At 34.0% G+C, this 27,372-nt stretch overlaps 1 long non-coding RNA gene across 1 annotated transcript; it reads right to left on the reverse strand.

Annotated features, from left to right (window-relative positions):
- Positions 1-23,799: 23,799 nt before the first annotated feature.
- On the reverse strand, positions 23,800-27,074 carry LOC122476143. Its single transcript, XR_006295401.1, has 2 exons — positions 25,849-27,074; positions 23,800-24,073 (listed from the first exon to the last, which is right to left on the reverse strand). It is a non-coding gene; the product is annotated as an uncharacterized LOC122476143 (long non-coding RNA).
- Positions 27,075-27,372: the final 298 nt, after the last annotated feature.

The following is a 27,372-nucleotide window of genomic DNA, read 5'->3' on the forward strand; positions in this document are numbered from 1 at the left end:
CTCTTCTAAGTATAAGCAGACAAACAAATATTACTGAACAACAAAAGAGAATTTCTACTATGAAATGCAAAAATCAAAACAGTTAAATAAAAGTTGGAGGGAACTGATTTTCCATGGAAAATAAAACTCCAAAGAAAATTACTTTTAATACCCTTAGGTAGAAAATAAATAAAAAGGCACAACCACGAATAAGAACAGCATACCATTAAAAAAAAAAAAAAGAACATTGTGAAAACAAAAAGAGGAGCAGATTCCTGGAAAATTAGAACTTTGATAGTGGAAATGAAAAATCAAAAAGATAAGTTTGAAGAGAAACTTAGGAAATATTCTAGAAAGCTGGGCAAAAAGATAGAGACCAAATAAAGTTAAGAAAATTGCAGGTGTGGCTTACAGGCTATAATAAAACTGGAGTTCCACAAACAGAAAACATAGAAAAGAGAAAAGAAAGAGAAGACAACCAATTGTATTAGTTTCCTATGGCTGCTATAACAGTTTCCTATGGCTTAAAAAAACACAAATTTATTGTTTTACAGTACTAGAGGCCAGAAGATTAAAGCCAGTGTCACAGGGCTGACATCAAAGTGTTGACAGGGCTGGTTCCTTCTGGAGGCTCCAGGAAGAAGTCCAGCTTATAGCAACAACGAATTCCTTCTCATGTGGTTCTCTTCCTCCATCCTCAAAATACATTACTATTATCTCTGCTTCTGTCATCATATGGTCTTCTCTATGACTCCAACCCCTTCTGCCTACCTCTTGTAAGAACTATTATGATTACATCGGCACAGTTGAATAATCCATAATAATCTTCCTATCTCAAGATAATTAACTTGACCACATCTCAAAAGTCCTTTTTGACTTATATATAAGGTAAAATTCACGGGTTCTAGAGATTAGGACATGGATATCTTGACAGGAAGGGGGGATGGTGTTGGAGAGCATTATTCAGCCTACCAAACCATTGATGAAATAATCATGAAAATTTCCCCACAGCTGAAAGATCTGAGTTGGAAGATTAAATTAAAAATGTATCTTATTGGGGTGCCTGGGTGGGTCAGTCAGTTGAGTGTCTAATTCTTGATTTTTGCTCATGTTATGATCCCAGGGTCATGGGATTGAGCCCCATCTCGGGCTCCATGCTGAATGTAGAGCCTGCTTAGGATTCTCTCTCTCTCTCTCTCTCTGTACCTCTCTCCCCCACTCACTCTCTCTCTCTCTTTCTCTCTAAAATATAAATGTATACATACATACATACATGCATACACCTTACTTCCCAGCACAGTGATGAAAACAGAGACATGATAAAGCACAGTATAATGAAATTGTAGAATATCAGAAACATATAAAGATAGCATAGGCTACAATATAAATTATAATGATATAAGTCTTCCAAAGAGCACATTGGACATTAGAAGATATTGGAAAGTAATTATTTCTAACCTACTATCCCATAACCAACTAAACTACTATTCAAGTGTCAAGTTAGTGTAACCTTGATACCAAAATCTAACAAAGATGCAAGAAATGAAAATTACAAGCCAATATTTCTCATAGATTAAAAAGATCTAAATGAAACATTAACAAATCAAATCTACCAATATATTAATAGGTTAAAATATCAACACCAAGTAGGGTTTATCCCCACAATGCAGGATTGACTTAACATTTGAAACACAATGAATGTAAATTACTACATCAACATAACAAAGGAGAAAAACAATATAGCAATAGACTATGAAAATGTAATTGATAAAATTCAACATCTGTTCATGATAAAAATTCTAAGCAAATTAGCAATACAAAAGAAGTTTCTCAATCCAATAAAGGGCACCAAAGAAAAAAATTACAGATATAATACTATAATTAATGGTGAAATACAGAACACCCCCTCCCCCATAAGAAAAAGTAGAGCCAGAGTAATCCCCACAATCACAACTCTATTCAGCACTGTTTTGGAGGTCCAAACCACTACTATAAGGTTAGGAAAACATGTAAAAGGTATAAATATTAGAATGAAAGAAATAAAACTGTTATTATTTGGAGATGATATTTTTGTATATGTGTAAAATCCAAAATAATCTACAAATTGTTTGAATTAATAAGTACATTGAATAAATTCACCAGATAGGAGTTCAACATACAAAAATTAGTTGGATTTTATTTGCTAGCAACAAACAATTGACAAATGAAATTCTTTTATTTTTTTTTTTATTTAAAAAAAAAATTTTTTTTTAACGTTTATTTATTTTTGAGACACAGAGAGACAGAGCATGAAGGGGGGAGGGGCAGAGAGAGAGGGAGACACAGAATTGGAAACAGGCTCCAGGCTCTGAGCCATCAGCCCAGAGCCCGACGCGGGGCTCGAACTCACGAACCGCAAGATCGTGACCTGGCTGAAGTCGGACGCTCAACCGACTGCGCCACCCAGGCGCCCCCAAATGAAATTCTTTTAAATACCATTTCCAAAATCATCAAAAAATATAAAATACTTAGGAATGAACCCAATAAATTTACAACATATCCAACAAAATTTGGATAAAATTGTTATATTGGAAACTATAAACACTGATGAGAGAAAGTGAAAAACATCTGAATAAGTGGAATAACATGTTTGTGGATTAGAAGAATCAATATTGCTAAAATGTCAAATCTTACCCCAAATGATCTATAGATTTGATTCAATCCTGATTATAATCCCTGGCTTTCTATATTTTATTTTTGCTTCTTGTTTTTTTGTTTGTTTGGTTGGTTTTTTGGTGGACATTGCCAAGCTAATTTTAAAATTTATATGAAGATATGCAGACAACCCTGAAGAGCCAAGATGACCTTGAAGAATTAAGCTGGAGGATTTATACTTCTAGCTAATCAAATCTGCTAGAAATCTACAGCAACCAAGGCAATGTTACTGATTCAAGGATAGGTAAATAGACAAATAGAACTGAGTTCAGAAAGAGACCCACACATATATAGTCACCTGATTTACTAAAAGTGTCACTGCAATTCAGTGGGGAACACAATATTTTTCTCAATAAAGGATGCTAAACATTGGGTATCCATATAGAAAAAAAGTGAACCTGAATCCATACTTTGCATTATATTCAAAAATTTAATTTTAAGTTAATCATAGACTTAAATGTCAAATGTAAAATGTTGTTTGAGAAAGCTTCCAAAAGAGGGGCACCTGCGTGTCTCAGCCAGTTGATCATTGAACTCTTGATTTTGACTCAGGTCATGACCCTAGGGTCATGAGATCAAGCCCCATATCAGGCTCCATGCTAAGTGTGAAGCCTGCCTAAGATTCTCTCTCTCCCTCTCCCCCCTCCCCCCACTTATTCTCTCTCTCTAAAATAAAATAAATTTTAAAAAATAAAAATAAATAAAAAATAAAAAGCTTCCAAAAGAAAATATAAGCTAATATTTTGTGACCTATTCATACAATGTAATATTAAATAGCAAAAAAAAAGGAAAATTATTAGAAAACACAACTATATGAATGAGTCTCAAAAACATATGGAGTGAAAAAAATAAATGCAAAAAAGTACATACTATATGATTCCATTTTTATGACATTCAAGAAGGCAAAATTGATCCAAGTCATAGCAGTCAGAATAATGGTAACTCCTGAAGAGTGGATACTGACTAGCATGGGGCACTAAAAAACCTTTTTGACTAATGAAGTGTTCCATATCTTCATTTAGGTGGTGTATATAAGTACATATATAAGTTGTCAAACTGTACCTTTAGAGGCTGTGTGATACTATAGATAAATTTTATCTTAATAAAATTTGAAAGGCTTAATTAATATTTCAGGGTAGGATAAAAACATAATTTTATACATGTAAAGGTACAAACTAGGCTTTCTATGAAATCTATTTGAGAACATATTCTACAAAATACGACGGCAAACCAACAATGAGGAAGACCTAGAATAGAAAAAGTAGGAGATCAACCAAGGATAGAAGGTGAAGGAATCCCCAGAATAATGATAAATCCCAGAATGTCAACTGTACACCCAATAGGGAGGGAAAATTGCCCAGACTGGAGTAAGCTCTTGGAGAGCGACTCCAAAAATATTAATTTGATAGAAAGCCTGATACAACTGAACATCTAAGGAGATAATTTAGGCAACTTAAGAGAATCTGAGGTTTCATTAATGAAAGGTACATAGAAGAGCAAAATCAACAAATAAGACAACTATTTTTTTGAAGAAAACCATAAATTGCATAGGAAAATTAATGTACAGATAGTTTACTACCAAACTCAGCTCTCTGAACAGCATTTACATGGTAATAATTATGTAATCCCTAAATACCTAGCCAACTACAATATAAATACAAAAGGGGTTAAATAATCAGCTAAAGGGTAAAAGTTCCTCTAGGGTGAAGGGAAGGATGGATAGCATGTCTGGAGACTTGTTTTTTATAGTAAACCTGGCAGCATATTTCATCTCCTTAAATGATGTGCATGTACAATTTTTATTTAAATAAAATCTTCAAAAGTTTTCAAAAAGAGGATGAGAATGATGCAAAAGAGATTAAGAGGTAATCAGTCAGGAGATGAACTTCGGGAGGACTAATAGCTGGATTGAGTGATAGATTGCTGCTGATCATGGTCTAGATGGAATAACTCAAGGTTTTCAAATTAAATTTTCAATGCTATACCCTTGCATTTTAATCCTATCATTTTTCAGAGTAAGACAACCTTTCTTTTTGAAACTCTTTTTAAATGCAAAATGCTTTAAATAATTTGAGAAACATTCTGTCAGCAATTTATTCTTGCTGTGAAAAGAAATTTCCATCTCTCTCCCTATTATTGCTATCTCTCAACACATTCAGCAGAGAAGCTATTACTTATTAAAGCAGATGCCATTCCCTAAGAGTTTTTAGGAATTATAAACAATTACAGGAAAGAGAAGTGTTTCCATTACCAAAGGCAATAATGATGGAATTCACTATTGAATATGCCAGCAAGATCATAGAGTTTAGAGAACAAGCACAGTGTTTTAACCTTTATTCTAGCTGATAGAAGATGATTCAGTATTCTATTATCCACAATGACAAGTGATTTATTGGGATACTTTCTTTTCTTCCAAACTGTTTTAAACCATTGTTTTTTTTCTCCAATTGCACTGATTTTTCATCTTAGTGCATGTACGAGGCTGTAAACATTTGAGCCATCATTTAAAAAAATAAAGCCAACAACAACATTCTCAGCTCTAGAGATATATACACTTTGTTAATGCTATACTACAAATGGAAGTTTGCCTTATTGCATGCCAAAACAGCTTTTAGGCAGACTTTTTTAACAGACTTGTCTCAAAGTAACCAAACACTTAGGAAAATCCTACTTACATTTCCCTCAAATTCTGCTTGTTTGAGAAAAGCCACTGTGTGCTGAGCCAAATACTCTTGCTAAAAGAGAAAATTCCTTGAAAATAGAATTCCCAAACATTGAAGGATGCAGGAAGCAGATTAAAGGCTGATAGTGGAACTGTGATGATTATGTATGTGCCATTTTTCAGGCTTGAAATCCTAGCATGCATTTCCCTTGCCCTCAAGGGAGGTGAGATTGTCCGTTTTATGGTAATCGATCAGAAAACTATCAGACAAGCAGTTTTGCTGAGGTTCTGAAATAAGAACAAAATATTTAAGAACCTTTCCTCCTAATGTTCTTCTCCAATGGAGAGAAAGACCCGTACTTCAGGTCACTGCTAGAGTGGCAGATTATTATTTAGTTTTCAGGTAGGGAGTTGGTGGGGAGTACTAGAATGCTGAGTCAAATGGTGCCTTGCAACACTGATATCTTTTTGACAAATTGCCCAGATTTTATGGTTAATGAGCCATTGTTATCTGTGTTCAGAAGATGTACAAAATTAAAGTTCTGAAAACCTAAAGACTGCCACTCTAGTGCATTTTCCAACATTGATTGCCTTCGGTAATTTTGTTACATACTAAAATTAAGAGCTGTATATGCATAAAATGTGGAAAATTTTTAAGGAAAAATGTGTTATGAAAGATAACAATCAGTATAGTTTCAGGTTGCTTTTTATTTTAAAACATAATCTAGCAAGAGGGAAGTCTAAAGTACTGATATCCCAACCTTAGATTAGGGAATAAAACAACTGGATTCTATTTTCCTGAGTGGCTTGAGAAAGTACTTAATCTTTGTTCATCTAGGGCTTTATCATCTGTCAAAAAATAAAGTGAAAAAACTAAGAGACATTAACTCTAAAAATCCTTCTAACTCCAAAGATCGTTGTTTTTGTTTTCAAAATATTGTAATTTCTATGGGATATTAATCTATGATATTACCTCTTTAAAATATTCAAAGACTTATCTATATTTTTATAATTTTATGTTTATTTTTAATATTAATATTTTGATTTACATAGGTTTAAGGGGCACGAGGTGGCTCAGTCAGTGAGCATTCAACTGTCGATTTCAGCTCAGGTCATGATGCCAGGGTCGTGGGATCCAGTGCCATGTCAGGCTCTGTGCTGAGTGCGGAGACTGCTTAAGATTCTCTCTCTCTCTCCTCCTGGCCCTCTCCCCCACCCACACTCTCTTTCTCTCTCTAAAATAAAAAAATAATAATAAAATAAAAATAAATACACATGCATAGATTTAAAAATCACACCCATAAAAAATATTGAGGAAATTTGTTGTGTGCAGGCCAGTGTGATAATTTTTTATTTTGATATTAAAGTTATAATATTAATTAAGAAGCTGTCAGTTGTTTCATTATGGAATATCTCAGCTATATTTAAATAATAAACATCTACCACCAGTTGAAATAATTTTCCAAGATAACTTACAAAATATTTCAAAAATAACTTTTTAAGATAGAGCCAGTCTTGCCCAGGTTGCCACATCAGCCAACCAAAACTCAGTTAACTTTCATGTCCCTATGAACACTCTGCTTGATCAGAAATGCAATATATCCAATCAGCCAATCCCTAAACACCAAGCCAACTCTGGGCTCTATACTTTCTTATTCCTTCTCACTCCAAACAAGGTTGACTGTGTGGCCACAGCCAATCAGACATTGGCTATTGGTCTCTTCCTTGTTCTTTATTCTTTATCTTATAAAAGCCTCCTGCCTTCTACCCATTTTGCAGTGCTCCAAATGGAGACTCTCTGCTTCATGAAACATTACATAAAATTTGTTTGTATCACTTAAGTTGCCTCCTTCAATCATTTTTTTTTAAGTTGATTTATTTTGATAGAAAGAGAAATACAAGGGCAGGGGCAAGAGAGGTAGGGAGAGAGAGAATCCCAAGCAGGCTCCACACTCACAGTGCACAGCCCAACATGGGGCTCCAACTCACAAACCATGAGGCGAAATCAAGAGCCAGAAACTTAACCAACTGAGCCACCCAGGAGCCCCTAATCATTTTTTAACATACCAATTTAAGAAAAAAAAACCCTTCATCTTCCTCCCTCTCTCAAAATAGCCATTATTCTAAAATTAGTGCTTATCATTTCCAATCACAAAATTTTACTATATAAACTCTGTATATATACAAAATGAGTGTCATCTTGCATGTTTCTGGTCTTTATAAAATTGTAGTATACCATTCTTATTATATATATATATATATATATATATGCAAAAATATATTTTTTAGAGATTTTATTTTGGTAATTTGACTATAATTCATAATTTTAATTATTTTGTTCTAATGAATTAATGTGACAAAATTTGTGTATTCATTCACCTATGGATAGACATTTAAGTTGTTTCCAATTTCTAAAACAATATTTCAATACACATTCTTATATACATTTCCTATACATATGTAAGGAAATGTCCCTAGAGTATACATGTAGGAATGGAATACTGAGTTATAAGGTTATGCACATCTTCAAGTTTGTGTCTCCAATTGCTCTTCAAAATAGCTGTATTAATCCATATTCTTACTAACAGAATTTACGGTACCTCATGATGCACAGAAATTTTTTTATTTAAATTAATCAATTTTTATGCTTTCTGGGTTCTATTTAAGAAAACTATCCATTACATGAAGTCCAAAGTGGTATTTTCTATATTTTCTTCTGAAAGAAGTTTAGCTTTGTTTTTCATGTTTGGGTCTTTTATACAACTTGAATTGATTTATGTTATAATCTATGAATTCATTTTTGTTTCCATATGACTAAGCAATTGGCTTAAGAAAGTCTGAAGTTAATCTGTGCCTCTACCCTCCTTCAAACACACACACACACACACACACACACACACACACACACACACAATGCTACACACTACTACAATACTCTAAACTCCATAAAGCCTAGCCTCTATGATTATATGTGGTTCTTCAAACATGTGTGCCCAAAGATATTACCAGTTGAAATTATGTTTTAGGTTAATTTATAAATGTATGAACCACCGGGAGACCTGATAAAAGATAGCAGCAGAGTAGAAGGATGTTAGGCAACTCTTGTTCCATGAACACAACTCAATAACTATCAAATCATCGTAAATACCCCAGAAATCAATCTGAAAACTGACTGAACAAACTCCACAACTAAAGGGACAGGAAAGCCCACACTGAACAAGGTAGGAAGTGTGAAGATGTGGTTTAGGGGAGAAACGGATCCTGGCTGCTGCAGAGGGGAAACAGTATGGTTATGGAGAAGGGCAAAAGAGAGGGGAGCACAGAGAGCAACACACAAGGAGAACATGTCTCCAAAGCCATTGGCCTGGGAAATGAGAGGGGTGAATTTCGTGAGTTCTTGTAATCAGCCAAGCTTAAAGCCTAGAGTTTTAAAGGTCAGCAGACTTGACTGGGATGAAGCCCGAGGGCACTGCACAGCTCCTGGAGAGAAGGCAGGCAAACAACCTGGGGGGCAGACAGTGTGGAAAAAGTGATTTGGAAACCATCTGGGGCACACATTGGGAGATTATTTGCTCTTCCCAAAGTATATCCCTGAGAAGCAGTGTTCATGGAGACACCTCTCCAAAAACAAAGGAGCTAGCTTGTGCCATTTCTCTTTTCTTCCTCTCAGCATAATTGCAGAGCCACCTGTGGGAAACAAACAAAAACTAAAGGAGTTCATGACCACTATACCAGCCCTGCAAGAAATATTAAAGGGGACTCTGAATGGGGAAAAAAAGACTAAAAGCAACAAAGGCTAGAAAGGAACAGAGAATATCACCAGAAACACCAACATTAAAGGTAACACAAAGGCATTAATTCATCTCTATCAATAATCACTCTGAATGTAAATGGACTAAATGCTCCAAAAAAAAGACATAGCGTGTCAGAATAGATTAAAAAAAAAACAAGACCCATCTATATGTTGCCTACAAGAGACTCATTTCAAACCTAAAGACACCTGCAGATTGAAAGTGAGGGAATGGAGAATCATCTATTATGTTAATGGAAGTCAAAAGAAAGCCAGAGCAGCCATATTTTTATTAGAAAAACTAGATTTTCAAATAAAGACTATAATAAGAGATGAAGAAGGGCATTATATCATAATTAAGGGGTCTATCCATCAAGAACATCTAATGCCCCTAATGTAACATCTAATGCCATCTAATGTAAACATTTATGCCCCCAGCTTGGATTCCCCAAATTTATAAATCAATTAAAAAAAGAAATTTATTGATAATAATACAATAATAGTAGGGCACTTTAATATACCACTTACAACAATGGACAGATCATCTAAGCAGAATATCCACAAGGAAACAAAGGCTTTGAATAACACACGGGACTGGATGGACTTAACAGATATATGTAGAATATTTTGTCCCAAAGCAGCAGAATACACATTCTTTTCAAGTGTACATAGAACATTCTCCAGAATTGATCACATATTGAGTCACAAATCATCCCTCAACAAGTACAAAGAATTCAAGATCATACCGTGCATATTTTTGGACCACAACGCTATGAAACTCGATGTCAACCACAAGAGACAAATTTGAGAAGACCACAACTACATGAAGGTTAAAAAACATCTTATTAAAGAATGAATGGGTAAACCAGAAAATTAAAGAGGAAATAAAAAATGACATGGAAGAAATGAAAATGAAAACATGACAATCTAAAACCTTTGGGATGCAGCAAAGGCAGTCCTAAGAGGGAACTATATTGCATTACAGGCCTGCCTCAAAGGAACAAAGAACTCAGATACACAACCTAACCTTACACCTAAAAGAGTCAGAAAAGAAACAGCCAATAAAGGCTAAAGCCAGCAAAGGGGAATAATAAAGATTAGAGTAGAAATAAATGATATAGAAACAGCAACAACAACAACAACAACAAACCAGTATAACAGATCAATGAAACTGGTTTTTTGAAAGAATTAGTAAAATTCTATAGTAAATTTAGTATAATTTATAACCCCCTGACCAGACTTATCAAAAAAGAAAAGAGAAAGGAACCAATAAATAAAATAATGAATGAAAGAATAGAAATCACCACTAACACCACAGAAATACAAACAATTATAAAAGAATATTATGAAAATCTATATGCCAAAAAACTGGGAAATTTGGAAGAAGTGCACAAATTCCTGGAAAATGCAAACTACCAAAACTGAACTAGGAAGAAATAGAAAATTCGAACATACTCATAACCGGCAAAGAAACTAAATCAATAATCAAAAATCTCCCAACGAACAAAAGTCCAGGGCCAGATGGCTTCCCAGAGGAATTCTATAAGACATTTGAAGAAGAGTAAATATCCATTTTTCTCAAACTGTTCCAAAAAATAGTAATGGAAGAAAAACTTCCAAACTCATTCTACAAGGCCAGCATCACATTGATTCCAAAACCAGAGACCCCACTAAAAAGAATTACAGGCCAATATCCCTGATGAACATAGATGTAAAAATTCTCAACAAGATACTAGCAAATTGAATTCAACATTACATTAAAAGAAATATTCACGGGGCGCCTGGGTGGCGCAGTCGGTTAAGCGTCCGACTTCAGCCAGGTCACGATCTCGCAGTCCGTGAGTTCGAGCCCCGCGTCGGGCTCTGGGCTGATGGCTCAGAGCCTGGAGCCTGTTTCCGATTCTGTGTCTCCCTCTCTCTCTGCCCCTCCCCCGTTCATGCTCTGTCTCTCTCTGTCCCAAAAATAAATAACGTTGAAAAAAAAAATTTAAAAGAAATATTCACTGGTCAAATGGGATCTATTCCTGGCCTACAAGGCTGGTTCGAAATTCACAAATTGATCAATGTGATACACTACATTAATAAAAGAAAGGTAAGAACCATATGATCCTCTCATAATGGATACAGAAAAGGCATTTGACAAAGTACAGAATGTATTCTTGATAAAAACCCTCAATAAAGTAGGGATAGATGGAACACACCTCAACATCATAAAGGCCATATACAAAAGACACACAGCTAATATCCTCAGTGGGGAAAAACTGAGAGCCTTTCCCCTCAGTGAGGAACAAGACAGGAATGTCCACTCTCACCATTACTATTTAACATAGTACTGGAAATCCTCACTTCAGTAATCAGACAACAAAAAGAAATAAAAGGCATCCAAATTGGCAAGGAAGAGTCAAACTTTCACTCTTTTCAGAGGACGTGATACTCTATGTAGAAAAACTGAAAGACTCTGCCAAAAAATGGACAGAATTAATACATGAATTCAGCAAATTCAAAGGGTATGAAATCAATGTACAGAAATCTGTTGCATTTCTATACACCAATAACAAACCCACAGAAAAAGAAATCGAGGAATTGATCCCACTTGCAATTGCACCAAAAACCATAAGATATGTAGGAATAAAGCTTACCAGAGAGGTGAAAGGTATGTAGTCTGAAAACTATAGAACATTTGTGAAAGAAATTGAAGAAGGCACAAAGAAACGAAAAGCATTCCATACTCATGGTTTGGAAAACCAAACATTGTTAAAATGTCTATACTACCCAAAGTAATATACACATTTAATGCAATTCCTATCAAAATGCCAACAGCATTTTTCATAGAGCTAGAACAATCTTAAAATTTGTATGGAACCACAAAAGACTCCAAATAGCCAAAGCAATCCTGGAAAAGAAAAGCAAAGCTGGACGTATCAGAAGTCCAGATTTCAAGGTATATTACAAAGCCATAGTCATCAAACAATATGGTACTGACACAAAAATAGACACAAAGATCAATAGAACAGAATAGAGGACCCAGAAATGGACCCACAACTATATGACCAACTAATCTTTGACAAAGAAGGAAAGAATATCCAATGGAAAAAAGGCAGTCTCTTCAGCAAATGGTGTTGAGAAAACTGGACAGTGACATACTGAAGAATGAAACTAGATCACTTCCTAACACCATACATAAAAATAAGTTCAAAATGGATGACAAACCTAAATGTGAAACAAGAAACCATCGAAATCCTAAAGAAGAACATAGCAAACAACCTCTTTGAACTTGGCCATAGCAACTACCTATTAGACACATCACCAGAAGCAAGGGAAAAAAAACGCAAAAATGAATTATTGGGACTTCATCAAGATAAAAATCTTCTGAACAGAGAAGGAAACAATCAACAAAACTAAAAGGCAGCATACAGAAAGGGAGAAGATATTTGCAAAAGATATATCAGATAAAGGGTTAATATTCAAGATCTATAAAGAACTTAGCAAATTCAACACCTAAAAAAACAAATAATCCAGTTAAAAAATGGGCAGAAGACATGAATACACTTTTTGAAAGAAGACATCTGGATGGCCAAGAGACACATGATGATGTGTCACTTATCATCAGAGAAACATAAATCAAAACCACAATGAGATATCACCTCATACCTGTTAGAATGGCTAAAATTAACAACACAAGAAACAACAGGTGTTGGTGAGGATGTGGAGAAAAGGGAACACTCTTACACTGTCGGTGGGAATGAAAACTGGTAAACTACTCTGAAAAACAGTATGGAGTTTCCTCAAAAAGCTATAAATGGAACCTCCCTATGATCCAGCAATTGCACCACTAGGTATTTACTCAAAGGATACAAAATACAAACTGGGGTACGTGCACCCGAATGTTTATAGAAGCATCATCAACAATAGCCAAACTATGGAGAGAGTTCAAATGTCCATTGACTAATGAGTGGTTAAAGATATGGTGTGTGTGTGTGTGTGTGTGTGTGTGTGTGTGTGTGTATACACACATGAGAGTCTCTTAATGACAGAGAATAAACAGGGTTGATGGAGCAAGGTAGGTGGGGCATGGTTGTTGGGTATTAAAAAGGGTACTGGCTGCAATGAGCACTGAGTGTTGTTTATAAGTGATGAATCGCCAAATTCTACTCCTGAAACCAATATTGCACTGTTAGCTAACCAATATTTAAATAAAAATTTAAAAATTTAAAAATTTAAAATAAAAGAAAATAAACACCAAAGTTAGGAAATGTGTCTGGAAGCAAAACTGCACAGCATTCTTTTTTGTTGTGATAGCTGCAAACATCTCAAATACAATGCCAGGAAAAAAAGGAGGAGGAGGAGGGGGAGGAGGAGGAGGAGGAGGACGAGGAGAGGGGAAGAAGAAAGAATAGTAGAAAACTTCCCTACTTGAAGTAAAGAAACACATATCCAGATCCAGGAAGCACAGAGAATTCCCATCAAAATCAACAAAAACAGGCCAACATCAAGACATATTGTAATTAAATTTGCAAAATATAGTGATAAAGAAAAAATCTTAAAAGCAGCAAGAGAAAAGAAGTCCTTAGCTTACAAGGGAAAATCCATGATGCTAGCTAGAGATTTCTCAACAGAAACTTGGCAAACCAGAAAGGAGTGGCATGATAGATTCAAAGTGAATAATGGGAAAAATCTGCAGCCACAAATATTCTATCATTCAGAATAGAAAGACAGATAAAGAGTTTCCCGGACAAACAAAAACTAATGGAGTTTGTGACCACTAAACTGGCCTTTAAGAAATATTAAAGGGAACTCTTTGAGTGCAAAGAAGAGACCAAAAATGATAAAGACAAGAAAGAATTAGAGAAAATTTCCTGAAAAAACAACAAAACAAGTAATAAAACAGCAATAAATACATATCTACCAATAATTACTTTTAACGTAAATAGACCAAATGTTCTAATCAAAAGACATACAGTGTCAGGATGAATAAAAAAAAACAAGACCCATCTATATGCTGCCTACAAGAGATTCATTTAGACCTAAAGATATAAAGACCATTTTAGACCATTTAGACCTGCAAATTGGAAGTGAGAGGGCGGAAAAACATTTATCATGCAATGAATGTCAAAAGAGAGCTGAAATAGCAATACTTATATTGGACAAACTAGACTTTAAAACAAAGACTATAAAAAGAGACGAACAAGGGCATTATGTAATTATCCAACAAGAAGATATAACAATTGTAAATATTTATGCACCCAACAAATTATATATATATATATGTATATATGTATGTGTGTATATATATATATACATATATATATATAATGAAGGAACTAATTGATAATAACATAATAACAGTAGAAGACTGTAATACCCCACTTAAATATCAACGGGTAGATCATCTAAACAGAAAATCAACAAGGAAACAATGACTTTGAATGATACACTGGACCAGATAGACTTAACAGATACATTCAGAACATTCCATCCTAAAACAGCAGAATACACATTCTTTTCAAGTGCACATGGAACATTCTCCAGAATAGATCACATATTAGGTGACAAAACAAGACTCAACAAATACAAAATGAATGAAATAACACCATGCATCTTTTCTGATCACAACTCTATGAAACTAGAAGTCAACCACAAGAAAAAATCTGGAAAGACCACAGATACATAGAAGTTAAATAACATGCTATGAAATAATGAGTGAGTCAACCAGGAAATCAAAGAAGAAATTAAAAAAATATATGCAAACAAATGAAAATGAAAACACAACTGTTCAAAATCTATGGAATGCGTCAAAAGTGGTTCCAAGAGGGAAGGTTGTAGCAAGCAATACAGGTCTCCCTCAAGAAGTAAGAAAAATCTCAGATAAACAACCTAACCTTACACATTAAAGGTGCTAGAAAAAGAACAACAAACAAAACCTAAAACCAGGAGAAGGAAGAAAATAATGAATATTAGAGCAGAGAGAAATGATAAAGAAACTAAAAGAACAATAGAACAGATCAATGAAACAAGGATCTGGTTCTCTGAAAAAAAATCAATAAAGTGGATAAAATTCTAGCCAGACTTATCAAGAAAACAAGAGAAAGGACCCAAATAAATAAAACACAAATAAGTGGAGAGAAATAAACACCACAGAAATACAATTATAAGAGAATATTATGAAAAATGATATGCCACCAAATTGGACAACTAGAAAAAATGGATAAATTCCTACAAACATGTAACCTACCAAAACTGAAACTGGAAGAAATAGAAAATTTGAACAGACTGATGAGCAGCAAGGCAATTGAATCAGAGTAATCAAAAAACTTCCTACAAACAAAAGTCTAGGGCCAGATGGCTTCACAGGCAAATTCTACCAAATATTCAAAGAAGAGTTATTACCTATTCTTCTGAAACTATTCCCAAAAACAGGAAAGGAAGGGAAAATTCAAAATTTATTCTATGAGGCAGCATTACCCTGATACCAAAACCAGATAAAGACACCACAAAAAAGATAACTACAAGCCAATAACTCTGATGAACATAGTTGCAAAAATCCTCAATACAATACTACCAAACTGAATCCTACAACACCTTAAAAAAATCATTTCCCATGATCAAGTGGGATTTATTCCTGGGATTCCAGGGTGTTCAGTACTTTCAAATCAATCAATGTGATACATTCTATCAAGAGAAAGGATAAGAACCATATGATCATTTCCATAGATGTAGAAAGAGCATTTGACAAAGCACAACATTTACTCATGATAAAAACCCTCAACAAAGTAAGTTTAGAGGGAACATACCTGAATATGATAAAGACCATGTATGAAAAACCAACAACTAACATCATTCTCAATGGGGAAAAACTGAGAACTTTTGTCTACAGTGGACAGTGATGTCCACTCTCACCACTATTGTTCAACATAGTCCTGGAATTCCCAGCCACAGCAATTTTAGACAACAAAAAGAAATAAAAGCTTCCAAGTAGGCAAGGAAGAATTCAAACTTTCACTATTTGCAGATGACATGATACTCTATATAGAAACTCAAAAGCCTCCACAAAAAAACTACTAGAACTGATAAACAAACTAATTCAGTAAAGTCACAGGATACAAAATCAACATCCAGAAATCTGTTGCATTTCCATACACCAATGATGAAGGAGCATAAAGAGAAATCAAGGAATTTATCCCATTGAAAATTGCACCAGAAACCACAAAATACTTAGGAATAAACCTAACCAAAGAGGTAAAAGATCTGTACTCTGAAAACAATAAAATACTGATGAAACAAATTGAAGAGGACACAAAGAAATGGAAAAGCATCCCATACTCATGGATTGGAAGAACAAATACTATTCTACCCAAAGTAATCTACACATTTAATGCAATCCCTATAAAATACCACTAGCGGTTTTCACAGAGCTAGAACAATCCCAAAATTTGTATAGAACCACAAAAGACTCTAAATAGCCAGGCAAACTTGAAAAAGAAAAGCAAAGGAGGAGGCATCACGATTCTGGACTTCAAGTTATATTACAAAGCTGTAGTGATCAGGCGTCGAGTCTTGATTTCAGCTCAGTTCATCATCTCACGTTTCTTGAGATGGAGCCCTCTATCGGGCTCCACACTGACAACACAGAGCCTACTTGGGATTCTCTTTCTCTGTCTCTCTGCCCCTCCCCTACTAGCACACGAGTACGTGCACACACTCTCCCTCTCTCTCCTTCTCTCAAAATAAATAAACTTGTAAAACAAAAAAAGCTGTAGTGATCAAAGCTAATATGGTACTAGCACAAAAACAGACACAAGGATCAACAGAACAGAATAAAAAACCCAGAACTATATGGCCAATTAATCTTTGACAAAGCAGGAAAGAATTTACAATGGAAAAAAGACAATCTATTCAAGAAATGGTGTTGAGAAAACTGAACAGCAACATGCAAAAGAATGAAACCGGACCACTTTTTTACACCAAACACAAAAATACATTCAAAATGAATTAAAGACCTAAAGGTAACACCTGAGACCATAAAAACTCTAGAGAACATAGGCAGTAACCTCTTTGACACCGGCCATAGTAACTTCTTTCCAGATAGGTTTCCTGAAGCAAGAGGAACACAGGCAAAAATAAACTGTGGGGATTTCATTAAAATAAAAAAGTTGTTGCACAGTGAAGGAAATAATCAACAACTAAAAGGCAACCTGTGGAATGGGAAAAGATATTTGCAAATGGCATATATGATAAAGGGCTAGTATCCAAAATACATAGAACTTACAAAATTCAACACTCCATAAAAGCAAAGAATCCAATTAAAAAATGGCCAGAAGAGATGAACTGACCTTTTTCCAAAGAAGACATCCAAATGGCCAAGAGACACATGAAAAGATGCTCAACATGATTCATCATCAGGGAAACAAAAATCAAAAATACAATGAGATATCACCTCATACCTGTCAGAATGGCCAAAATCAACAACACAAGAAACAACAAGTATTGGCAAGGATGTGGAGCAAGGGAAACCCTCGTATACTGTTAGGTGGGAATAAAAACTAGTGCAACCGCTCTGAAAACCAGTATGGAGGTTTCTCAAAAATTTAAAAATAGAACTATCCTATGATACAGCAATTGTACTACTAGGTAAGAATACAAAAATACTAATTCAAAGGGATACATACACCCCAATATTCATAGCAGCATTAGCTATGATAGCCAAAATTATGGAAACAGCCCATGTCCCCCGACTGATGCAATGTCTATTCTACCCAAAGTAATTTATACATTTAAGAAGACGTGCTGCATACACATAATGGAATATTGAAAGAAAGAAAGAAAGAAAGAAAGAAAGAAAGAAAGAAAGAAAGAAAGAAAGAAAGAAAGAAAGGGAAATCTTACCATTTGCAATGACTTGGATGGAGCTAGAGAGTATTATGCTAAGTGAAATAAGTCAGTCAGAGAAAGACAAATACCATATGATTTCACTCAAATGTGGAATTTAAGAAACAAAACAAGCAAAGAGAAAAAAGAGCAAAGCAAACCAAGAAACAGACTCTTAACTCTAGAGAACTGATAGTTACCAGAGGGAAGGTGGGTGTGGGGATGAGTGAAATAGGTGATGGGGATTAAAGAGTGCATTTGTTGTGATGAGCACAGGGTGTTGTATGTTAAGTGTTGAATCATTATATTGTACACCTGAAACTAATATAATGCTGTATGTTAACTGGAAGTTAAATAAATTCTTAAAAAAATAAATATATAAAACACCTAGATAGTGTAAAGTTGAACTCCAAATGAATGTGAAGGTGGGCCCATATTCATAAATTCTCAGAGAAAAAATTGTGCTACCCCAACTCCCAGCTCAGACTAATACAGGTAAGTTGCTTAATTGGCATTGTGCCAGTGGATAGATATTTTTCCAGTTCAGTCTTAACCTGTCCACTGGTGTTGCAATTCTTCAATAGTTTCTCATTTTATTTTCTATTTCATTTTGAAGCCCCTGACTCATATGGACCACAGCATCATTTTCTGTCCCCACAGGGCCATTAAATTCCAGTTCTTGATGACAGAGATGGAACCAACCCCACTCCCACTTTCCTAGGTATCCACATCAACTTTTTCCCTGGGGTTTTGTTTCCTCATCATTTATCTCCCTGGGGATTTTCCAAATTTTTCTGTGAGCATTTAAATGAATGGTTGTGTTTTATCTAGTATTTCTAGATTTTTAAAAGCTAGATGCTATTCTGGTTATATAATCCCCACTATCCAGAAACAAAGCTCTTTAAGTTGTTTTAATATGAGTCAATATTGGATATTATGTTTACTATTCAATGATAAAGAAGATAATTTTAGGATTACTAAAAATGAAACCAAAATCTGTCACATATGATTCAGTGAGAAATCCTTATACTAATGTCATATTCAAAATGAGTTTAGTACTTCCTTAGCTCTTTTTAAAGCTCTTATTTTAGAATCCAAAGATAAAGAATTTGGTTGCTTTCAAAGCTCTATTATTTAACTCACATAATTTATTAATTATGAATATAAATTATGATTAATTTACTCAACTGATCTTACATTTTCTTGATTTGTATTGGGATGCTGTGTCAGGATTTATAAAAATTCAGTGTCAGTTCAGATATTTTGCCAAGTTTTCCCACTATTCCCCTAATCCTAGCCTATGCCACAATTAAGAAAAAAACCTGGAGGGCATTTTCCATCCACACGTGAAACATTTTTCTGCCTCTGAGCTGTTGCTATGCCTTAAACTACCCATAAATTTTTATTCCCCACTCCTCAAATCCAACTCTCAAACCTATGCATGTTTCAAGGCCCTACTTATAGGTCTGTCATCTTCATGAAAGCCCTCTTTATTGCCCCAAATATGATCTCCAGTCTCTTTCTGCATTACTCTTGTGATCTTATATTCTATCATGGTTTATTTCTTCATCAGGGTTTTAAATTTTGGTTTACCTCAGAAAATAGAACTATCTTTTTTATTCTTATATTCCATAAAACACTTTGAGAATTTATAGAAAATCAACAAACACCTATTGAGTTTCAAGTGAATAAAAGCTCCTTTGCAATTCAAATTGACAGCTTTATAAAATTATAAATAACGTCATTATTTATTTTTTAAATATAAACCCTGAAAGAGAAGATTTAAAAGTGTTACATGCTGTATAAAACTTGTGACAATACCTGGAATTAACCCCTCAGGATTCCTACAAAAAAGGAAGGTTTAGACTAAATGACTTGTAAGGTTTCTTCTACCCCTAATATGCTAATATTCTTTACCAACTTCATATACATTTTTATGTATATTTCAGTCAGAGGGCATAGCATTTGTGCTGGCAGTGAGGTAATCACTTAGCTTAACACTATGCTTCTTGAAAATGAGAAATGATTACAGGATGCAGTAGAAGCAAGTAAGACATACAGAAAACACCAAAACACTAAAACACTTTCCTCCTGCAGTGTCTCTCCACTGCCCTCTATTGTCTTCGCTTAATACTACCCTTGTTGAAAATAAGTGATTACAGAATCCAGCTCCATATCACAGAGCAGGCAGTGAAGAATGGGTTTGAGTGGCAATGAATTGATGATTGGCAAAATAAGGAATATAAATTTCATTGCATACATGTTATGCTCAATTTAAGAGCATATTTCCTAAAATTTAAAAGATATTTCTTCATGTTATTATATGAGGAAGTAAATTTGGATTTAAATAATTCTTTCGAACACCAAAGTATTAGTTAATAAACTACAATTCAAGTATATTAAATTGTAGCAGAGCAGCTCAGTGCATTATATGATTTCAACGTATTCTCTAATTTTGCAATTGAAGAATGTATTTCACCTTTCCAAACTTATTTGATATCAAGGTCTATTTTTAATAAATATCATGGGCTACACATTGGACAAGAAAAAGACTTATGACTTAAAAGAGCATCTAGTGGGGGCGCCTGGATGGCTCAGTCGGTTAAGTGTCTGACTTCAGCTCAGCTCATGGTCTCGCGGTTTGTAAATTCGAGCCCCACGTCAAGTTCGAGCCCTGCTACGGGCTCTGTGCTGACAGCTCAGAGCCTGGAGCCTGCTTCAGATTATGTGTCTCTCCATCTCTTGGCCCCTCCCCTGCTCATGCTCTGTGTCTCTCTGTCTCTCAATAATAAATAAACATTAAAAAATTTAAAAAAAAAAGAGCATCTGGTGGTTGGTATTTATATATATATACATATTATAATACAATAAACCTTTGACTCTAATCTCTAAGAGCTTATTTGAATTAAAAGAGATAATATGATTGCACTAAAACATCATGTGCCTCAAATTACAGAATAAATATCTTCTGCACTATGATTTCCTTGGATCTCACCATTCACTTATTTAAAAAAAACTTTGTTATATTTAATAAATACAAAAATGCCTTGTAAAACTTGGGCAGCATGCCATAGTGGTTAAGAGCATGGGCTTTGAAAATAGACTGACTTTGCTTGAATCTTGGCTCTCACACTCATGCAACTTTGGGCAAGATTAACCACTCTGTCTCAGTTTTGTCATTTGTAAAATGGGGATAGAGTACCTGCCTCATAGGGTTTTTGGGTGTATTAAATGAGCTAATAGAAATAAAGTGTTTAATAAATGTCAAATGAAAGTTTACTGTTTTTGTTTTTCCTTTTATCTATATCCTTGAGAACGAGCGTCAAACCCTCGATTGATTATGGTGACTGATTATATGAAGAAGAAACAACTAATTTTCCCTAAAACTCTCTCAAATCACCATATGAGAGAATAGAGAGATAAACACTTTCTCCCCTTAGAATTCCAGGACCACTTAACTGTTTCTTTAAAGTGGGACCAAATAGAGGCTCCTGGGTGGCTCAGTCAGTTAGGTGTCCGATTTCAACTCAGGTCATGATCTCCTAGTCCGTGAGTTCGAGCCCCGTGTCGAGCTCTGTGCTGACAGCTCAGACCCTGGAGCCTGTTTCAGATTCTGTGTCTCCCTCGTTCTCTCTCCTCCCCCACTCATGCTCTGTCTTCCGCTTCTCAAAAATAAATAAACGTTAAAAAAATAAAAAAGATAAAGTGGGACCAAATATATGTATATTTTTTACTTTTCTTAACACTTTGTTAGGTGTTAGTCATGACTGATTTATCCTTATCACTCAAGGTTGTGAGCTATCAATATGAATTGCATTATATGTGTTTACATTTCTATATTTCCCACCCAACTCATGCTCAGAAAAAAAAATCTATTAAGCCCGGAATAAGATTCCTTAAGCTTTTGATTCTGAAGCTTGGTAAATTTCCTGTTTCAAGCCATAGATAGCAATGCTAAAGAAGTTATTCATATAAAGTTACTTTAAAAAAAATAAATTGGTACTAAGAATGTGCTATTGAGCAGAACATATACATATTGAGTAGAACATGGTAGAACATTTTTTTTCCTGCCAGTCTTAATACAATCATGTATCCAGTAGTTCAATTCATAATCATTTAATAAAGTGAACATTTGTAGTCTTAAACATTAAGAAAGAAACAGGCTATTAAAAGTTAAAACCCTACATGCATTTAGCTACGTTTTAAAAAAAAATCCCAGGAATATTGTAATGAGGTCTAGGTTTGGGAGCAAGCATTGTGCAAGTTAATGTAAGTAATGAACCTTTCATGTGAAATGATGTAGTGTCACAACTCATTTGCATCCCACTTAAAGTGTAATTAAGTTTCTCTGACAGCATGGCTTATGGCTGAAAGAACAGACCTGGCTGTTAAATTAATCCAGAGTCCCTCAGTTAATAACACTCAGCAAAGAAAACTTTACATACTCTTTCATTTAAAGTTCCCAAACTCCCATTTACAGAAGTATATGACAAGGCAGCCATACAGGGAAACCTCTGCCTGAAATTGATGGCCTTTCACCAGACAGATTTAATCATCAAAATACCTGAAAACTAGACTTTGATGAATCAGAACATAAGAATATGCTGTTTTCATTCCAGCTAGGATGGCTGGTAGTCTAGAGGGAATGATTTCACATTTAAATTTCACTGCACCACATAGTTATAGTATATTTTCAAACTTCCATCCAAAGTGTTGGTAATTTTAAGATTTATAGCAGAACTGGCTTACTATAAGTGTTCAGAAATAATGGAATTTATTTTTCTTATTCATTCTTTCAGGACTTGACTGTTTAATATAAGTGTCCAAGTGAAGCTGTTATCCAATAAATTCTTTTCAGGTTTTTGTGTGTTAGTTTGCCACTTGTCGTTGCTTATTTATTTTGTTAAGAATATTTAGTTTTTCAATCCCCAGAACGATTATAATGTTGCCACAAGATTAGAAGTACACTGTGTTATTTAGGACACGTTTTAACTAAAGAAGGATTCAATTTATAAATAATCTAAACTGTTTACAGAGAGGCAGACAAGAGAACAAATTTTTCAGAATCAGATTGCATTTCTTTCTAGGGCACTATAAGAATCTTTGCGCAATAATTATGCATGGCTACTGTTTAGTGCTATTATCCTGTTTTTCTTTCTGGCCTCCCCAATTCAAAGGCTGATGTCAAAATAAATACTCTATCTTTAAATTAATAGCCTCAAAACTCAACTATTATTGCCACCATAAATAAACTGGCTCCTCAGAAAGTCAGTTAAAGTTTTGGCAGCTGAAGAAAGAAGTCTAGATATATCTTTAACATACATGATATTCCTGAATCCTACAAGTGCCCAATAACATAATCATATAATACCTATTGGACTTACTCCAGTCCCCTAAACCAGTATTGTTCAAGGTCTTTCAGGTTAAGTGAGCATTTATTCTGACAGACAACCTGAATACCATCCCTACCAAGAAAATTGCCATATTTAGGATTTAGATAATATGTTAAAGTGTAATATTGAGTACAAGTTATAATATTCACCTCCATGCATTTGCACAGTACTGACATGTCCCTAGGGTAAAATTTGCAGCAGCTCATTTTTCTACATCAGGTCTCAGCACTATGCAACGTATCACTGGCATTTTCACAGAAACAGTGCATTTTTTTTTCTTATTTTCCAAAGATCTATTTCAGGGAACAGAAAAACTTGCCAGGAAGCCTGAGTTGATAGGGAAGAAGCACCCCAACAATTATTTTCTCTTGCCATTCATTAAAAAGAATCATATAATAAAACATAAAGAGTAAAAGTCATGTTCAATTAAATGATTTATTTTGGGCATATTGTTGGAACATTTACAGTGGTACCAGACAAAGATTTTTACTTCAGCTATCCAACTGAGGCCAAAAAGGTGAGTTCTATTTGTGAGGTGGTTTTCTTTATGAGTGATTACCTGTGTTGTCAGAGCGATCACAGCAAAGATCCCTCCACACAGCTCTTGAGTCTGGATGCTCCCAGTTGTCTCCCATAATCCACTTCAAATTGAAAGGTTTAAAATACACAAGGCAATGGCTTCAGGTCACACTGAAATAAAAAAATCAACTTTTAAGTTTTGAATACACAACTGTGTTTCTATTTATTCATTAAAACCAATGAAATTTTAAAAGAAAATCATATTATGTATGTGTCTGGAAATTGTGCATTAATATGTTATTTTTAAATTATATTTATATAAACATTATGTATTATATACTTTTTTTATATACATATGCAATTTTTCTTGTGCACAAGTATACAGACCTTGCTAAAATATTCATTGAAGAGTGAGAAACCAGGGGTGCCTGGGTGGCTCAGTCTGTTAAGTGTCCAACTCTTGATTTCAGTTCAGGTCATAATCTCACAGGTTTGTGAGATCAAGGCCCTTATCAGGTTCTATGCTAACAGTGCAGAGCCTGTTTGGGATCTCTGCCCATCCCCAGCATGTGCACACAGTCTCTTCTCTCTCTCTCAAAATAAATAAATAAACTTTTTGAAAAAAGAGTGAGAAACCATTCTATGCTAATGTTTTACATATACATATATATATATACATGGCATATTTTTCTTAATTCAAATCACATCTAAGAGTTTGTATGAGCAGGTTGTTGAATTCACATTTAAAACATGTCAACATGGTCCAAATCTAAGGTTCACCATGTAAAAATAAAGATAATCTGTCATGTCCTATTGATAATTTCAATGAGTCTGTGATTACTACAGAATACACAGACTCAATTCACACAGAGTACTGTATATTAATTACTTTCATTCATACAAAATTCTTATTAGTTTTATCTATAGATTATCAAAGCACACAAGCTTCTACTACCAGCATCAATGTTACTACTACTATTCTTAAAAGCAAACAGAAATCATGAAGTCCTGTATAGCGCCTAGCACAGCCCAAAGGAAATTGATCCAAATTGACTAATGTATACATTCATTTCTGATTAGATGGAAGTTGATCCAAATAATACAGCTGTTAAAATATATATATAAAATATTTATATATTATATATAATATTTATATATTATTTATACATTTATTATATAATATTAAATAATATATAATTATTGTTAATATTAAATAATATATATTCTACAATAATAAAATTTATTATATATAATATTTATATATTATTTATATATTTATTAAAATATTTATATATATTTATATAAAATATATAAAAAGTAATTCAAACAAATATACTGAAAATAATTCAACTGTGCTATATATAAAGAATACAAAATAATATGTATATATAATGTATATATACTTACATGTTTATAATTTTATATGTACAATTTTTTTAAATTTTAGGCACAGTGAAAAAAATTTTAAGTGCTTAAAGTACCTTCCAAAAAAATGTACAGTATCTGAAATGAGCAGGTATCAAACCAAAAAATTCAAATATTCATAAAATGTAACATAAGCAATACTTGTAAAATATAAACTATATTTGGATTTTTGGAATTATAGAAAGTTGAGAAAATAATGTAAATATACAAGAAAGGTTATATGGTAGATTTTATTCTACATTTTAAAAAGTTTAAATAATTTACAATCTTCCCTTGGTATTTTTCACTTCCTTTTAGCTCACACAGTATAAACAGAAAATATTTTAGAATACATTTGGTTAAAATCTCACTTATTTATGAATAGAGTCTCTTATTCTCATTATCAGAAATACGATGAAGATCTTTCTTGGATATTATAAAAACTCAAAGAGTTGTTGTTAAAGTTCTTATCTCCCTCTCACAACCCATTATAGCTAAAAGACAAAAGGAAACATGTAATCAAATTATTGTTGCCTACTCACCTTGTCAGACCTCAGTTTCTTCATAGAGTATTGAATAAAGGGCTTCATAAATTCGTCCAATCCCCAATCTATGAATTGTATATGAATTCATTATATCAGTGCCAGGTGGCAGATATTCCCAAAGAGGAATGAAGAAATGTAATTCCCATTCTACTGATTCCAGGTAATGTTGACTTAAATGTAAGCTCAGCAATTTTTTTCATAAATTAAGAGGAAATAATCAAAATGTTATAATTTTGAGGTTGGCAAATTTAATGTGTAAACAAATAGAACCACAGTTTAAACTAAACAAAAACTATACATAACTGCTTTATAGGCAAGTTGTCACTCATGGTCCCTAGGTTGAAAACCCATTAATAATGCTATTGAGTATTTATCCCATTCATAGTTTTATTATTTATAAAGTTAAAAGTATTTATGGTCTGCTATAAAACACATAAAATGTCAGATTCAACTTGTGCAAATGGCTACTTTTTAAAAGGCATATTGACACTGCTGAGCTAAGCATTGGTTCTTAAGGCTTAAAGCTCTAAGGAAAGCAACTAAAGCCACTGTTTTCTCATTAGCCCAAACTTTATTATAGTTGTTAATGTCTATGCTGATCCCTGACAGACAAACCTAGACTCTAGAGACCTGTTAAGCAGCCACCTTAGCCCCAGGAAACTTGCCCCTACCTGCTTGGGCTAATCATTTTATTCTTTCTCATGATTTCGAAGCTGATCATACTTATTATATTGGTCTTTTTCACTCAATCAACAACAATTATTTTACTATTTTATCATTTTGGTATATTTTGGTAAATTTTTTGCTGATATCAACTTCTACCCTTTTAAACTGCTTATCTTCTTATTAGTGCTTATTAACTATATTCTTTTAAGGCATAAAAGGGATAGGTTTTGGAAACCATCCATATGCCAAACAGAGAATATTGGATTCCTTTTTTATTCAGATTGTCTCCCCATAGACTTTCTTACCCTGTTCCCAAAGCAGATCCTGTCAACCCTAATGAAGAATCTAATATTAACTGAAGTCAACCAGAATCATTGACAATCCCATTCTAAGAATTACCCATTTGGAAAACTGTGGTGATCAAAAGCCAAATTACCTTCTCTGCTTTCCAACTGCAGTCCCTCAGAGATCAAGACAACTTAATTGTAAAGAACTGTTCAGGAAACTGCTGTAACAATGTTATACACAGAACATTGACAACTTCGATGAAAAGACCCATAAACTACAATCTATGGTCTCTGATAAACAAAATCCATTGAATATAGTCATTTCCCCTAGCCATCTATTCTGCATCTAGAGAGGAAAGTATGTAAGGAATTTTATCCAGGGAAGCTCAGAGCTCACTCTGGTGTAACTCTATAAAACTTCTAAAAGTTGTCTCCCTTTTAGAATTTTTTAATAGAACTTTTTAAGTAAAGAATCTATTATCAGATAATTTGAATCCTGTAAACTATCCTGCTGCCGGAAGAAACTTGTGTAACTTGCTTGACCTCCTTCAAAATAGGAATTCATAAA

The sequence above is a fragment of the Prionailurus bengalensis genome, chromosome B1 (genome assembly GCF_016509475.1).
Source record: "Prionailurus bengalensis isolate Pbe53 chromosome B1, Fcat_Pben_1.1_paternal_pri, whole genome shotgun sequence".
In the NCBI taxonomy this organism is placed as follows: domain Eukaryota; kingdom Metazoa; phylum Chordata; class Mammalia; order Carnivora; family Felidae; genus Prionailurus; species Prionailurus bengalensis.